The 15,000-nt window shown below is 51.1% G+C and overlaps 1 protein-coding gene across 1 annotated transcript in view; it reads right to left on the bottom strand.

Annotated features, from left to right (window-relative positions):
• Positions 1-15,000, bottom strand: part of LOC125950876 (uncharacterized) — a 117,144-nt gene that overhangs the window by 25,281 nt on the left and 76,863 nt on the right. The window contains exon 3 of the mRNA XM_049679256.1: positions 12,177-12,268. The gene's annotated coding sequence lies outside the window, so the exon portion shown is untranslated. The remainder of the gene's footprint in view (positions 1-12,176; positions 12,269-15,000) is intronic.

The following is a 15,000-nucleotide window of genomic DNA, read 5'->3' as shown; positions in this document are numbered from 1 at the left end:
GTACTCAATCATTTCTTCATTTACAGCGGAATTCACTTTCACACCGCGGTTAAAGACAAAACCAGACCTGCTGCTGTTGCTGCTGTTGTCAGCCTGTTTAAAGCTAATTTACCATATTTTTGTTGGCCTCTGTCTCCAAGGGTGTGCGTGTGTGTATGTGTATGTTTGTTTCTCCTCCTTCGTCTTCAACTTCATAATCCAGCAGCAACACCCGAGGCAATCACAGCGTGAGCATTCCGAAACCAGCACGCCATGCTGTCAATAATTTGTCGCTTTGTCACAAGACTCTCCTCGCCAGCCCACCCCTTCACCCCCTCCTTTTCTGGGACGAAAAAACACGAAAAGGAATCGTCCAAATGCCATCCCTCTTTTCAGACAGCTCCATTCGTTTCAATGGGGGAAAACATACCAAAAAACCAAAAAGAAAGAAAGAAAGAAAGAAAGAACGAACACCATTCGGGCAGGCATTCCGGTGGATGGGAAAACTCGGAGCGTGGAAAAACTCGGCGCGTTCTTGTCGCGAGGAGGCGCACGCCTACCTCCGGACTATCACCATTCGGCAGGGAAAGTGGTGTTTTCCTTACGAGAAGAAAAGCGAAGCGAAGAAGAAAAACGCCATGAAAAGCGAGTGGAAAATCGGTGTCGAGGTAAACAGCTGGTGGCAACACCTCTTCTCGTCCATTCGCTGTAGCAGCCTGGGGAGAGCTGGAACCGGGTGACAGAACTCGATGGTTGTACGTAGCCTTATGCTGCACACGGTGGAGTTCGGTGGCATGATTCATCCAGCCAGCCAGCCACCCAGCCAGCCAGTAGCTGCGTTTGCCTTTCGCGTTTAATTTCAATTTTCTTCCTCGCTTTTCCGCTCAACACCTCACCACGGTTCACCTCGGCCCTGGTAATGTAAACATTTTTCAATCTTATACTCATTGCCACCCAAGAAATGAAGGCGGCAGCGCATAGCGCAGCATGAAACCGTCCAACCGTCCGAGTAATGTATGGGCAAAGGAAGGCTGTAAAAGTCATCATTATCGCTTTAAGGTGGCGCATGGAAAATTATGCTCGCGATACAGGGCGCCAACAGGAACACACACACACGTGCACATGATGGTGACGATGGGATGGGAGCGTTGGCGTCCGCTTGTTTACCTTGATATTTACGCTTGTTTATCGTATTTTTTTGAAAACAAAAGCACCGTTAGAATCACTTGACATTATCCATGCTGCATGTTTATGCAACATACTTTTGATCTCGTGGAGAACATTGCACATTTTCGACCCAGTCGTTTAATGAACAAAGTAACCATTTGTTGACGCTGTGTTTGAATCGCAGTAGGCGCCTCCCGTTGCTCGATCATTTTTCATTTTATAGAATGTGTACGACACATGTGTTTCGGTCAAAGAACCTCTCAAGTAAACCCAATAAACTCGTTAGGCAAGCATTTAATCATTCAATCAGCCTCACGCACATCGAGCCAACTCTGCACTGTCATCATCAATCTTGGACGGAGCTCCAACTGGACCGTCAACCCAGAAGGCAATCTCCAGAAGCGGGACTGGACTGTTCACAGGTGCTAATTGTTATTGTTGAGCAACGCCAGATTGTCCCCCTAACGGGCGAGAGGGGTCTGGAATGCTGGAAAGAACGGAAGGACCCAGGGGCGCGCGCGTCGTGCCACGTGTTGACGGGCACCGATCAACGTCGTTAATAATCCTTTTCCACCGGTTTCGATGCCGTCCGCAACGAAAACACCAATAACTCCTCTGCATTTCGATGACTCACTGCGCCATGACAGCAGATTATTGAGGCAGCAGCCTTAGAAGCACGAACTGCTGGTGCTGCTGCTGCTGAGATATTGGTCAGATCTCACGTCAATCCTGCAGATTGCGGTGCGCGATTTCGAAAGATTGATGATGATGCCCTCGGTCGCAGTCGGTGGTTTCGGGAGGGAGCGTCGATTTTTGCGATATCATCCTATCCCGGCATGCAGAGACCGGCTACAAGCCTCACGTAGCTCGAGCTTCGAGCTCGAGCGGTCCCATCGCCACCGACTGTGGCACACGAGACGCAAAGCACGAGATGATGGCGCAATGTCAAGGCTGGCTGGCTGGCTGGCCAGGTTCAAGATCGTGTTCGATTCTCGAACATCATGTTCTCGATGTACCTCGATCTGATCCTCCGCTGAAGGCTCATAAAAATACGGCTTAATTAGACGATGACGATCGTCATCGCTGCGAGCTCCGCGATGGCATACTATTCCCCCATTCCATTCGTTGGTACCCCGGCTAATTCTACCGAGAATGACGATGGCGCGCGCTAGAAGGAAGTGGCTTGGAAGCTTCAACCGCAATACAGCGAACCGTGGATTGCGTCGTTCACGGAGTCATCTTCGCTAGGCTTCCCACAAAAAGGGAGATGATCTCATGACGCTCACGGGGCCCCATTGGTGCCAGTAATTGATGGGTATGGGAAGCCTCATACCAGCCCGGCGGAGGACAGGACGGTTGCAATAGTTCCTCTCCTCTGGCGCAGTAATGCGAAGAAGACACTGACCTTCGCTCTCACGCGCTACTAAACGCTTCTCGTATACGTTCCGCTTCAGTTCCGTGGTGGTGGTGGTTTTTTGTAGCCACCCACAAGCCCAGAGAGCCCCTCTCGAGCCTGCGCTAGGCTCTTGAAACGTGAAAAGCGTAGAATCTTCAGATAAGCCTTTGCCTCGGCATCTTATTCATGCTCCTGCGCTCCCACCGGAGGAGGAGGAGCAAGAGGACAAAAAAACGTGGTAATAAATATTCGCCTCCAGCGCGAGGAGCTTAGCTTTCCGGGAAGCATTTTACACTCGCCATCATCTCCATCATCATCATCTCCACCACCTCCTTCATGCTCGAGAGTTATAGAGAGCCACAGAGTGCTAGCAGGGAGCAGTTTTCTTGAGGATGATTTTTGCGCAATTGCCCAAACGATTTCGAAGAGTGTGCTGTCTTCTAAACGTTTCCTTCCGCTTGCCAGCTTGAGAAGCGATTCAGAGGAACGCAGAGAGTCCACACGGCGGATCCGTTCTTGCTGGCGTTGACGCGCTCTACGTATCTACGCCACCAGAGGCCGCGATACGAGTTGCAGTTGCAACTATACTCCTTCCATAGAAGGTAATCCGTTAACGGTACAGTGGGTCCCGTCCTTCTGCGTGACTGCACTGCCGTGCACTGTTACACATCCTCTCTTTACACACAATGATGCAGCCGAAGCAGTTTGTCCCGTGTGTGTGTGTGTGTGTGAGAAAGATAAATTATAACTCCAAAAGCTCCCATGATTTACTACCCTACCCTAGCATTGTGCGTGTCTGTGTGTGTGTGTTTGGCTCGGTTCGGTATGATGATGATTCCAGGGCCAGGCCAGGTTCCAGACCGGGATGTGTACCGGGACACATCACATGCATCCACATGCCACAGAAAACCTAGACAATTGCGCCAGCTGGGTCTGTTGGGTCTCTTCTTTGGGGCCTGGATAGAAAGATGCCGGTTCCGGCGGCCATCCGAGTGAGTGCATCTTCAGATAAGGAAGCACAAAAAAAAGCTCAAGCTGGCGTGAACCATCCCGGCGAAACACCTCGTATACCAACAGCACCACCACCGAAGGATGCGTCAGCTTTGCCACTTCAACTGCCTTTGCGCCTTTGCTCCCAGCATCCTGGGGCCGCACGACGCACGAAACATCACCAACTGCACCCCGTAATGGTGTCACAAAAGGGGTGAAAAACGGTTACGCCTCTCGCCAGCGGCGGTATGGTTTTGTCCCCCTCCCCCACCCCCTTTCCCTTCCCAGGAAACCCGACTCAGAAGCTACAAAGAGCGTCTGGAGAACGGGACGCTTTCGAGAGCGCGCCAGCAGGCAATCATTGCGCCAGACGGCATCATCTTGCAAGGTCGGTACGATAGCTACTGAGCTGCGTCAACAGAGGCAGACAACAGCCACAACCACACCACCACCAGCAGCAGCAGTAGCAGCAGCAGCAACGGAAGTTGTGTACTGCTCTCTCTACTACCTCTAGGATACGCATTCCAGAGATAGCTTTCAGCTGGCGATGAGTTATGATAACACGAGGACGAACGGTAGCAGTAGGCGCTGCTTCTTCGACAAAATCTGAAGGGATTAAAAATGGATAAAATATTTAAGGGGGCTGGGAAGAAAACGAATTTCCATCGGATTTCCATGACCTGCCTATGAAAAAGGGTGGAGGGAGACCATAAAATACTGTCAATTTTGACAGCCCGGCAGCAAAGCTGTAGTCCATCAGCAGGCGGCGAACTAATTGGATTGTTTCACTTTGTTAAGCATCCTCGCAAGAATGCTTTGCATCAAATTCCAATCCGCCCGGACGCGGAGGTCGAAGTTTCCTCGAATTTAATTGGTGGTCTCCAAACCACAGCTTCTCTGCCCCTGTCAGCAACATCCGGAAGTCCCAAGGTCTGTCCCAAGGGTTCCCAAGGCCCTGCGATGGTTGTTTTTGTGGGTGCCCGCCCCAGCTCCTGTGTGTAGATTCCTAATAACGTTTTCCGTGCTCGGTATTGTTTGGGAGAAGCCAAAATTGGGACATTCCGGCATCGGCCACAAATTCATTCCAAACATTCCCGGCCATTTCCATTTGGGATGGTGCATGGTTCGCCCCCGGCGAGGGGGGAGGGCGGCCACAGTAACCCTTTTAACGCGGACTTCCGATTGGTGTCCTGTCCCCCAGAAAAACCCGGACCCGGATGGGAAAAAGTTGACATTCACTTTATCATCAGACTCATGGCTGATGGTCACGAGGCTCTGTTGGCGCGCTGTGCCGTACAATGATGGCTAAACTCTCCACTTTTCGACAGGCCGCCCCGGACAAGTCGGGAAGCATCTATTGTCCGCCTGCGATGCCGTGCCCCTGCTTCATCATCATCATCATCGTCGTCGGCGTACCGTGCGCGGAATAATCCTCGCAGCGAGCCTCGCGCCTCGTCCTTCGATATTCGCTAGAGTGCGAAGATGCGAATGTGATGATAAATGTTCCAGAAAACCGCACACCGCAAACGACCACAACCGGGTAGTAGCCCTACGTAGGGAAGCCTCTCAGAGAGCGAAATTCGAGACGCCTCGATGTCTGCGCCGTCGAGCGTACTGCTGCAGGAGACTACCACGAAACAATTGGTATCACCAACCACTTCAGCGAGCTTTCGGGGCTGAACCCCGAAGCTCACAATGGGATCTATTGGGAAGGAAGGCATTAGAGGTGTGATGGGGGGGTGGACGGACCGACGACCGACAGCCGCCGACATCGACATTGCGCGGAGCTGTGGGAAAATAGAAATGAGGTTTCGGTAAAATCAAATGTGATGGCTCCATTATGGGCCTTTTCTTGTGTTTTTGGGAGCATAGCTTCCGGTGAACAAGGAACGCGCTCTATCGGCAGCGACCGGGAATGTTCGCCAAACGTCAGATAGGAACGAGCTGATAGCGAACCTCTAACTCTCTAACAGTTAGTTCTCCAAATGAAACCTGTGCCAGTCAGCAGTAGCAGCAGCAGCAGCAGCAGTAGAGAACATCACTAGTACCGAGCACTACACAGCAGGTCACAGAAGGACGCGCCCGGTTGTGGGACTTTGTTGGACCGCATGTGGAGTTCGCGAGACTTTCTGAAGCTTCGCTTCCACCGGAAGCATGACGATGTTGACGACGTTGGAAAAAAGGCCTCTCGCACCAGCGACCGTTGTCATCATGCGGGTGTACGTGTGTGTGTATGCCTGTGTGTGTATTCTGATAATGCTGCCCTAGAGCATGTTCCAGATGCCGATAAAACCGAACGGAAAGTGTTTGGCAGGAAGAACAAGGCTGGCTGGAAGGAGGCGAAAATAAATTAAAATCCATGGCGTTTTCGGGCAGCCGGGAAAAGCTGAAAAGGCAAAGCGTCAAAATGACGGTGGCGTATTTCCCCCCCCAAGCGAGTCCACGGCCGGAAAAACCTTCCCCTGGACCAGTAAACGAACACACAAACAAAAGCTCGCACCGATCGCATCGTGACCGGTGGCCCTCGAGTGAGCGAGACTGACTGGAGGACTCGGCAGGCAGGCAGGCAGGCAAACAATAGGCAGACTGTTCTGCTGGAGAGCTAGCCCGCCAGCCGAGTCAAGTCAAGGGGTTATCTGTTCGAGAGAATCGGACCTCCCCAGCTGGAGCCCGTCTCCAGCACAAAGCTAATGAAGTTACGATGTGCCGGCCTCACGGAAGGTCGCGCTGACGTGACTGCGACTTTGGCAGACGACGAAGTGCTGGACTACGGGGCGACTGAGCAGTAAACAATCGAGCGGAATGGCACGGCATCACCCCGTTAGGTCCCCGAGTCGAGGCTATCCAACCGTTTTAGATGGTTCGTGAACTGCATTCTAGAAAGATGTTTCCGGTGAACTGACTCATTCACACGTTGCGGTCACGGCTTGCCTGACTGCCAAAGTGTAGAGTTTCGGGAATGTTTTTTATTTTCAGAAATTGGTTAGCCCATGACGTGATTTGATAAAGAGTTTGGCGGAAGAACGCTTCATCGGCAACATTCCGCTGAAGATCGTAGTGCTTCATCGCTGTCACGCTGTACCGGCATTTAAACTCTGTCTAGGGCTGCCATGGACGGACGAGCGGATAATTAATTTACAGCCAACCGAGTCCCCCCCCAACGTGTCTCCAGGAGGAGACTTGGACCTTCGGTGAATAAGATCCGGGACGTGGCGAGAACCGATATCCAATCAGTCGACGTTTCGTGAACGTCGCGACGTGATGCTCTCGACGCGTCCAGCACCGGATGACGTGATGATCATCCAATCAGAATGATAATTACTCCCCTGAGGAGGGTGCCATCGAATGAAGTCATTAAAAATCATCAGTCGAAGGAAATGATTTTTTTGAAAAATGAAATACAACGAACGAAGCGACCGATCATCATCATCTTGTGCGCTCCGAAACGCAAAAGGAAGCGGCTTGGGCGATACACGCGGCCACTTAGCAAGGGCTGGCGCTGGTGATTGAAGTGGCGGAGCGGATTGAAATCAAACGTAGCCATGACGCTATCTCGCCGGAATGGCACAAGCAACAACGACGACGACGTTGACGATCTAGGGCCGACTAAGCCGAGCCGGCCTCCGGAATTGGCCGGAAGCCTCGCGCGATGAGAAAATCCGAGAGAGACGCACGCGGTACCATTGTATGCAAAGTGTTTGCGGCAGCGCGTGGTACGGAATTGTGCGGAATGTCGCGCTGTCACGCTGTCACATGCCACCGGGAGAAGAACCCCCATCACCCGGGGGATGGGAGGACGCGAGAGACGCATCCGTTTGGTCTTCTCGGTTGGTTAGCTAATATCTTTCACCTCACGCAATCCATCAAAACGATCTTAATCGTGTCTCCCGCTAGAAGCTTCCAGCCGGTGCTGGTGCTCCCGCGTAACCGTAGCTACCGCGTAGCAATCGGTGTGTGTGTGTGTATTTACGTAATGCACATAATTTCAGATTCGATTTCATACTTCACGGACGTGACGCGTCCACCTGGTCTAGCATCTTTCCCTCCAAGGCCTGCTGCGATTAATGGCTTCGAAAGGTAAGATTTGCGTTGTCGATCAACTTGTCATCTGTCAAAGTGACGGCTGTCACTTGGAGAATTAGCTTCGGCACATTCAAATCGCGCAAGGCGCGCATCTCTACCTCCAAAAGGCACACTGCAACCGACCGGCGCTACGCATCCCCGCTAGATGCAGTATTCGATTACATCAGCCAACCATCTGGTCGGTCATTAAGCTTCGAGAAGATGATGCGTTCCCCGGATGCATAGTACCCCCGGGGTAGAGGTAGCTCTCTGCTTTTGTAGCCAAATCCCATGCCATTATCCTCCTATTGGTAGCACATGTCAATATCCCCATCCCCTCGTCAACCCGTCACCATCGCATCTGATGGCACGCGCACTACGAGCGCTACTTACCACCCAAAGCACGACTACACACCTATGATGCTATCGATCGTAAATTTAAACCCACGTCACCCACGGCCACTCGGCGGACAGGGAATATCCCTGCGGAAGGGCCACCAAGAATGCGGTTCAACAACATTGAGCCAGTCCGATGGGAGTGCATGTATGCTTGTGTGTGTGAGCATGTGGTGCATGGTTGCGCCCAACACGCAGCAGCAGCAGCAAATGCGGGATAGCCGCTGGCACTGGTACCTATCAATGTCGCCGGCCGATTGCCACCGGCTACAGACGGAACCGGTTTTCACTTGATCAAAGAAAGTGTACTTTATGACTCCTTTCTCTCCCTTCCAGCACGGCACTGAACTAGACAGTAGCGGTGCCCTCTAAAATGGCCATTTGCTGCTGACGTTTGCAACTTCAAGGTGCGTCCCCGTGAGCAGCAGCTACAACAACGCCGAAGGGCACCAGGAATGATGTGCTATTTCACATTGCCCCGGCAAGGGCACGGGAGGTCCGGCTATACGGAGGCGAGGTTATGGAGGGTGGGACACAAAAATGTTGCATCCATCGTGACCAGTCGTGGAGCGCCAGACGCAACATGAATGTCAGCTTTCAGTCGTCTATCCAACTATCCTGCCTGGAGTCGCCGGACTCCAGCCGACGCTTCTATTAGCCATCCATCCACTTTGCGAAACTCCTCCTTCTCCTCCTCCTTCTCCTCCTCCATAGCTGCGAGCTGTGCTGGACAAAAGAGAACAGGAGTTGGGGTATGGAAAAAAAAGAACGGCAAACGGCTCCCTGACATGCCATGGCACTCGCAGGCATCACGGCATTCCAGAGGTGCCGTACTGACGGTATGCTACTGCCTGTAAATGCCTGGCCTGGATCCGGGCCGCACCTCGGCTACTGTCCACCGACCGAAGGGATTGGAGGGATGAAAAGTTTTGCCACATGAAAACATTTTGATTAGTGCTCTCCCGAGTCGAGTCCTCCTACTAGCTCCTCTTTCTGCATTTCTTTTTCTGGTTGCTTTTGTCCCTGGTCTCCAGTACATCATCATCATCGTCGTTGTGGTTCAATGGGTTGTAAGGCTGCGAGGGAATACAACTGCAATACCGGCGACCGCCAGGGAGTATTTCATGAGGATGATGAAACGTTGAAGTTATCGCCATTGTCGTCCCCAGACATTCTCGCTTTTCATTCCCTTCTCCCCCTGGGGGAGAGAATGAGATCTTTTTACGTCACATCACAGCTGCTTCTAATATCGAAGCTAATATCGATCGAACCGATGATGGAGTCGCATGAGTTGGATAATACCCCCTATGTACTAGGATATAACTGTTACCCCACAAAAGGTATGAAACCGAAACGTCCGCATTTTGCAAATTGAACAAAGAATCATCTGCTAGAAACCGTTCTTCAGGCGGCGCAACATCGTAAAGAGTTACTGCATCCAAACAAACGCACGACTTTGGTCGCTTGTGTTCCAATTCAAATTTATGGGGTCCCCCCGGGGGGCTTTATTGGGAAACGTGATGGCCACGAAATTCCTATCTGAATTCCCGCTGAATTATTTATGTGCATGGCATTACTTCGGTTACTTCACCGACGACAACCGGACCGGACCGCGGCGCTCCGTGGTGAGCCGCTGCGGAAGAGTGCATATTCCCGGGACGAAATCATCTTAACCTAGTTCCTAGATTTTATTTCACCTCACCCGCCCAACCACGACTCTCGTCACGACGCAAAAACCTGGCACCGGAAATGCACCGGCGATGAACGGGCTGCACTGCACTGCATTTGTGTGCATTCCGCTAGGCAATAAAATCCTCTTTTCATGTACGTTCGCCTTCGTGTCTGTCCACCGGACCATCGTTTTGCATGTGGTACCGCGGTGGGACCGGCGAACTCCACCAAAGTCATGCAAGTCACCGCTGGGGTAGCCTCAAAAGGCCGTTAAAAGGATGAGGAATAGTATGGCGCTAGAGTGGTGTGTGCCTGATTTTTATTATCGGGACGTTACAATTTTATTTACTTAGCCTTTTTTTGTGCAAACTCCTAGAATGCGCAAACCTTGCGATAGGACGATTGTGTGCAAACCGTAACCACATTCAACGTTGCCGAACGAGTTTGGAATCCATAAAATGGTGCACTTTTGCTCCCGTAGACTGTAGACCGAAGACTACCACAGACTTCCCACCATCACCACCACCAGCTTGACTCTGATGACTTGTAGCTTGTAGGAGTTGACGCAAAAGTGGGACGAGATGCCTGTTTGCCTCACAAACCTCCTCCCAGTGACCTAGCATGTGAGTCACCGTTAGGGGGCGGATGGGGAGGACGAAGTGAACTCCAAGAAGTGCCAAGAAGAGACACGTAAGCGTCACCGAGCGAACGGAACCGCTCGGAGTCAGCAATCTTTGCGCACGATTGAACGATCCATTCCGATGACCCCGGGAATCAATTCAGGAAGCCATTCGGCAGCCTTCAAATAGATAAGCATCCGAAATTGTCCTGCCAGCATAAACCGGGACCACGTTTATATCCTTTCAATGTCTCTTTCTCGCTCTCGTATTATAGACATAGCGGAGAGGCATTCAATTCATTAGCTACAGCTCATTTCAGCGGCCGTTTGCAACGTTCCCTCACTGCTAAGGATGCTTCCGGAAGGTGGTTCCCCCTTGGAACAGTTAATTAAATCACGCAAGCCACCCACACACACACACACTAACGGATGCTTTATCACCGTTTTGTGGAATCGACGTCAGATGTAACCGTAGTGGGGTGACCACTTCCTCTTTCCCTCTTGCGCCAAACACATCCCCGAAGAAGGACCGGAAACATAAACAAACGATAAAAAAGGCTCGGGAATCCTGGTGCCCGTCCGGCCATACTGCCATACTCCCGGAAGGATATCAAAGTCCCATTACAATAAACGTTTTGCGTGAACCGCTCCATCGGTTCCGTCGGACAGGGGCGCCTCATCCGGGGGACCCATCATCACCATCACCATCAGCGAGCCGCTCATGCGGTCGCCGTGCGGTCCCTTACGCACTCCTCCACCACTTGCCACTCGAAATGGTTGGGTTTCGAAGATGGTAGGCCCGGCGTCCCAAGGAGCGGCGTTCCCACGATCGACCGCATCGATTCATGGCTTCATTGGTTTATCGTTTACACCAGCGATGCTCGAGCTGCGTCTGGTGTGCGAATAGAAGCGAGGTGATTGAAATCTAAGAAAGGCAACGCTCTAGGCAAACAGAACGGACGATGGCGTCGAAGAAGAGGGTTCCGTACTTCAGCTAAACGGATTTCGTCCTCCTTCGTCGGTCCCGAGGACCTCGCCGCTGATCATCGGTGCTCCTATCGGTGCCATTTTATCGGTGCAAACAAATGGTGGCCAAACCTCCGGTGGGTGAGGGGATTGGAAGGACGAAAGTAAGTTTTCACTTGCCCACCAGCAGCAGCAGCAGCAGCAGCAGCAGCCGAAACCGGAAGGCAAACAGAAAACGATATTTACAGGCAATAATTTAATTCGGCGGTCTGGGCGCTGGGCGCTTTCCCAGTACTTTAGAACCCACCGTTGGTGAACCCAGGAACCCACCGTTTGGTGTGATGGGTTGGCGTGTGCCTACGGGGCCGGGAGAGATTTTCCTTTTCAGTCACTTTATCTCTTTTCTGCGGAACAACACGCGTTCTGCTCGCTGCGGTTCTTCCGTAGAGTAGCAGCAGCAGCAGCAGCAACGAGTAATCACAATGAGTTTATGGGCTTGGAAGCGGGGTAGTGGTAAAGGTGAGGAAAAGCGACGATGGTGATACCGATCGGCGGCGAGTGTTGCAATATTTAAGACTTTTTAATGACCCGTTCCTGGCGGGATGCCGTATCCGGTGTCGCCGAGGTTGGTTCCGTTGTGCGGTTGGCATCTTAGGGCGCGCCATTTTATATAATTTGTGGTGTAAATTCCTTAAATTCCCTCTTGCTATCAAGCTTAAAATTCACTAACATTGCACCGTCAGTAGCAGCAAGTTGGATCATCACAAAACTCTGATCAAACTATTGCCGTTTCGCCAAAAGTTTGCCAAGAAATGGAGGAACATTAAACAATTTATCGTTCTGCAAACTACTTTCCGAGTGGCCTGTGCCCTCCGTTAACCGGCTGGAAGTTAGTTAGCTAGCTGATGGGATATAAATCAAAAGAGTTACCTTCTTAATCGTCTTATGCCATGTTTGTCCAATGCACTGCCCAATGTTCTGTTTCGTGTATTGCCCTCCCCTCACGAGCCGGCACAAAGGATCTGCAAAAAGAAAAAACAGGACGAAAACAAACAAATATGAAACAGGAATCGACATCAAAAGTTTTCCGTTGTTTGGGTCACGAAATGATGATTCACTTCGCGGCACAGACACAAATTTGGAAAGGGAATATCGTCAAGAGGGGCAAGAAGAAGAAAAAAACGAAACTGAACCAAACCAAAACGACAAAGGAGTCGCGGGCTCGATGATGATGATGGAGCAGCAGATAAGGGAAAACGATTTGCCATTTTCATTCATAACCTCAACCAAGGACCCCTCCCGGTAATCGACCTGCTATCATTACCATCAGTGCGAAGCGGTGAAGGAGGAAGCCGGGGACAGTTCAAGACGAAAGGGAAACGCCTCCTCCCGCGCCACGACTTCTAATCGTTGGCAAAAGGAAAATTATGTGTTATGGAGTAACTTTTCACGGGGTAATTAATTTCCCGGTCGCTGCTGGTGGTCCCTACCCCCCTATTCGGTAGTGCTCCTTCCGGAATGCGGCATGCTATCAGCACAGCAAACCTGAGCGCCCTTCCGAAAAGGAAAGGCCTACCGCGACCGGTATTTGCGTTCCGGAGGACAAAGAGCGGAAATAATAACAACGTATTTGACGATTATGGCCGACGAGTATGAGAGGGCGGGAGGTTCCGGCGGGCTGGATATGGCACGAAACGGAACTACGTCGTTCGCCGGGAAAAGAAAGTCAGAAGGAGAGAGAAAGCGACTGAAAAAAAAGGGAAACTACCTTGGGCCACTTCAAAAGGAGTGCGAACCGAGGGCAACGGAACGGAAATGGAGTGCTAAACGATGGCTAAAGAAGAAACAAGCATATTAGCCACGTGACCAAGACGAAATTACGACGTCTCGGTGGTTTATGAAGGCTGCTGCTCCTTTCGCGTTTTGCTTTGGTCCTTCCGGTGTTGCTATTCCACGCAAAAGCATCGTGCGAAAACGTCTTTAATCATTTACTATCAAAAGGAAAGCATGCGTGAAACGATACCAGCACGGAGCTACTACAAATCTTCGAAACGTCATCATTTGGGAGCAGAATGACAGCACAGTCCGTTGACAAGAGTCCGTGCGTGTTGCGACGCAGCAGGCGATGCAAAGTTTCGAGTTTCGAGTTTCTCTCATCATCACCAGACGTTGATCAAACATGCAACCCATGGTCATGAAGCAAGAACATTATTCAAACACTTTTTATTCATTTTACGACAAAACAACCATTGCTCACGGTTACAATGGTCGTCCCTAATTACACGCGCTAGATGGCACCGTTCGTCGCCTGGTCGTCGATAATGATGGCGGAAGCGGTAGTCCAACAAAACAATTAACACACCAAACCAAAGAAACTGTCAGAAACGGCCTTACGCCTTACGGTGAATGTGGTGCTGGTAAATGGTTTTGTTGCCTTCATCCTTGCGGCCATAAATATCTCTGTTTATGACAGGTAACACGGCGAGCTTTCATTCAGCTTCTTCGCGTAGCTTCAGGCAAAGTAGCATACAGAAAAAAAGCGAAGAAAGAAAAATGCTTAATGATCCCGAACGTGGTTCCGGGGTAACCAGCAATTTCTCCGAGAACACTCTGATTGAAGCAATAAAACGTGTTTCCTTCCTTTGCCATTGCCGTTCGGCCGGCATTGGGCCCAGTTTTTGGCCGTTAAAAAGCGAAAATTAGACATCCTACCAATGCAAGGGTCGCCTTTTCGGTAGGTAGGTGGCAGGTGGCACGTGCAGAAGTAATACAAACAACATCCTTCACCTTTTTCGAGGCCCACTGTGTGGCTGTGTAAAGTGTGGCTCAACTCTCACCTCCAACACCTGCGGCCTGGTTCTATGGTTCCGTCACCACCGGCCTCCAGGCCACCAACCCAACCAGCAATACTGTCGGTTGATTCCGGTTGATCATAAACATAAACACTAATCAGGCAAGTTTACGCAACGACTCCGACAACGACGATGAGGACGAGGACGACGACGGTCGGAATGCCGTGCCCTTTTTGGTAACCATTCGACCGTGCAGGTGACGAGTGAAGAGGAGGAGGAGGAGGAGGGACCTTAGCAACATAAGGGATGCGGATGGAAAGGATGAAGGATTACGACCAGCAATTGCCAATCCGGAGGAAAATCTGAATGGAAATATCCTTTCGCCTGAAACCCTTCAACCGGGTGACGAAACTATCTTTGCACCTTTTTTGGGAGGTGTTTACCGGAAGGGAAATTGAAAATTTCTTCCCACACCGATACACACACACACACACACACACGCAGAGGGCAGGCAAATTATGCTGTCGCACTGATTGCGCATTTTAAGGGTTTCGGTAAACCGTTTGATGATGGTTGATTTCGTCTGGAAGACGGAAAAGGTGGAAAGCGTCTTATTTAATAATCAAAACCCGGGGAGGGGGATCGGCAATCACCTTAGGTGCACCTTAGGGGTTTTCCCGAAGGATGGGAAATCGTCGTTTGAATATTATGGTCCTTCCGTAAACTCATTCACCTTCAAAATTCAGATTCGTTGAGCCACAACCTCTTGGAAAGGGCAGGATTTGCAGGATATTGGAAACGGCCTGCAGACTAGCGGTCCGCGACCCGTCGCGGTCGCACTCCGTCGGTTTGGCTTCCGATCGAGTGAACATGAAGGTGATTAAAAGCTAGGGACTGAGAGGGAACGAAGAGCTGGAAGGAAAGGAAGGTGTGCTTCACGAAACGGAACGGCTCGACGAAAG

Source organism: Anopheles darlingi, chromosome 2, assembly GCF_943734745.1.
Source record: "Anopheles darlingi chromosome 2, idAnoDarlMG_H_01, whole genome shotgun sequence".
Taxonomy (NCBI): Eukaryota; Metazoa; Arthropoda; class Insecta; order Diptera; family Culicidae; genus Anopheles; species Anopheles darlingi.
Note: the sequence above shows the minus strand (reverse complement) of the source record. Positions and strands in the feature narration are given on the sequence as shown.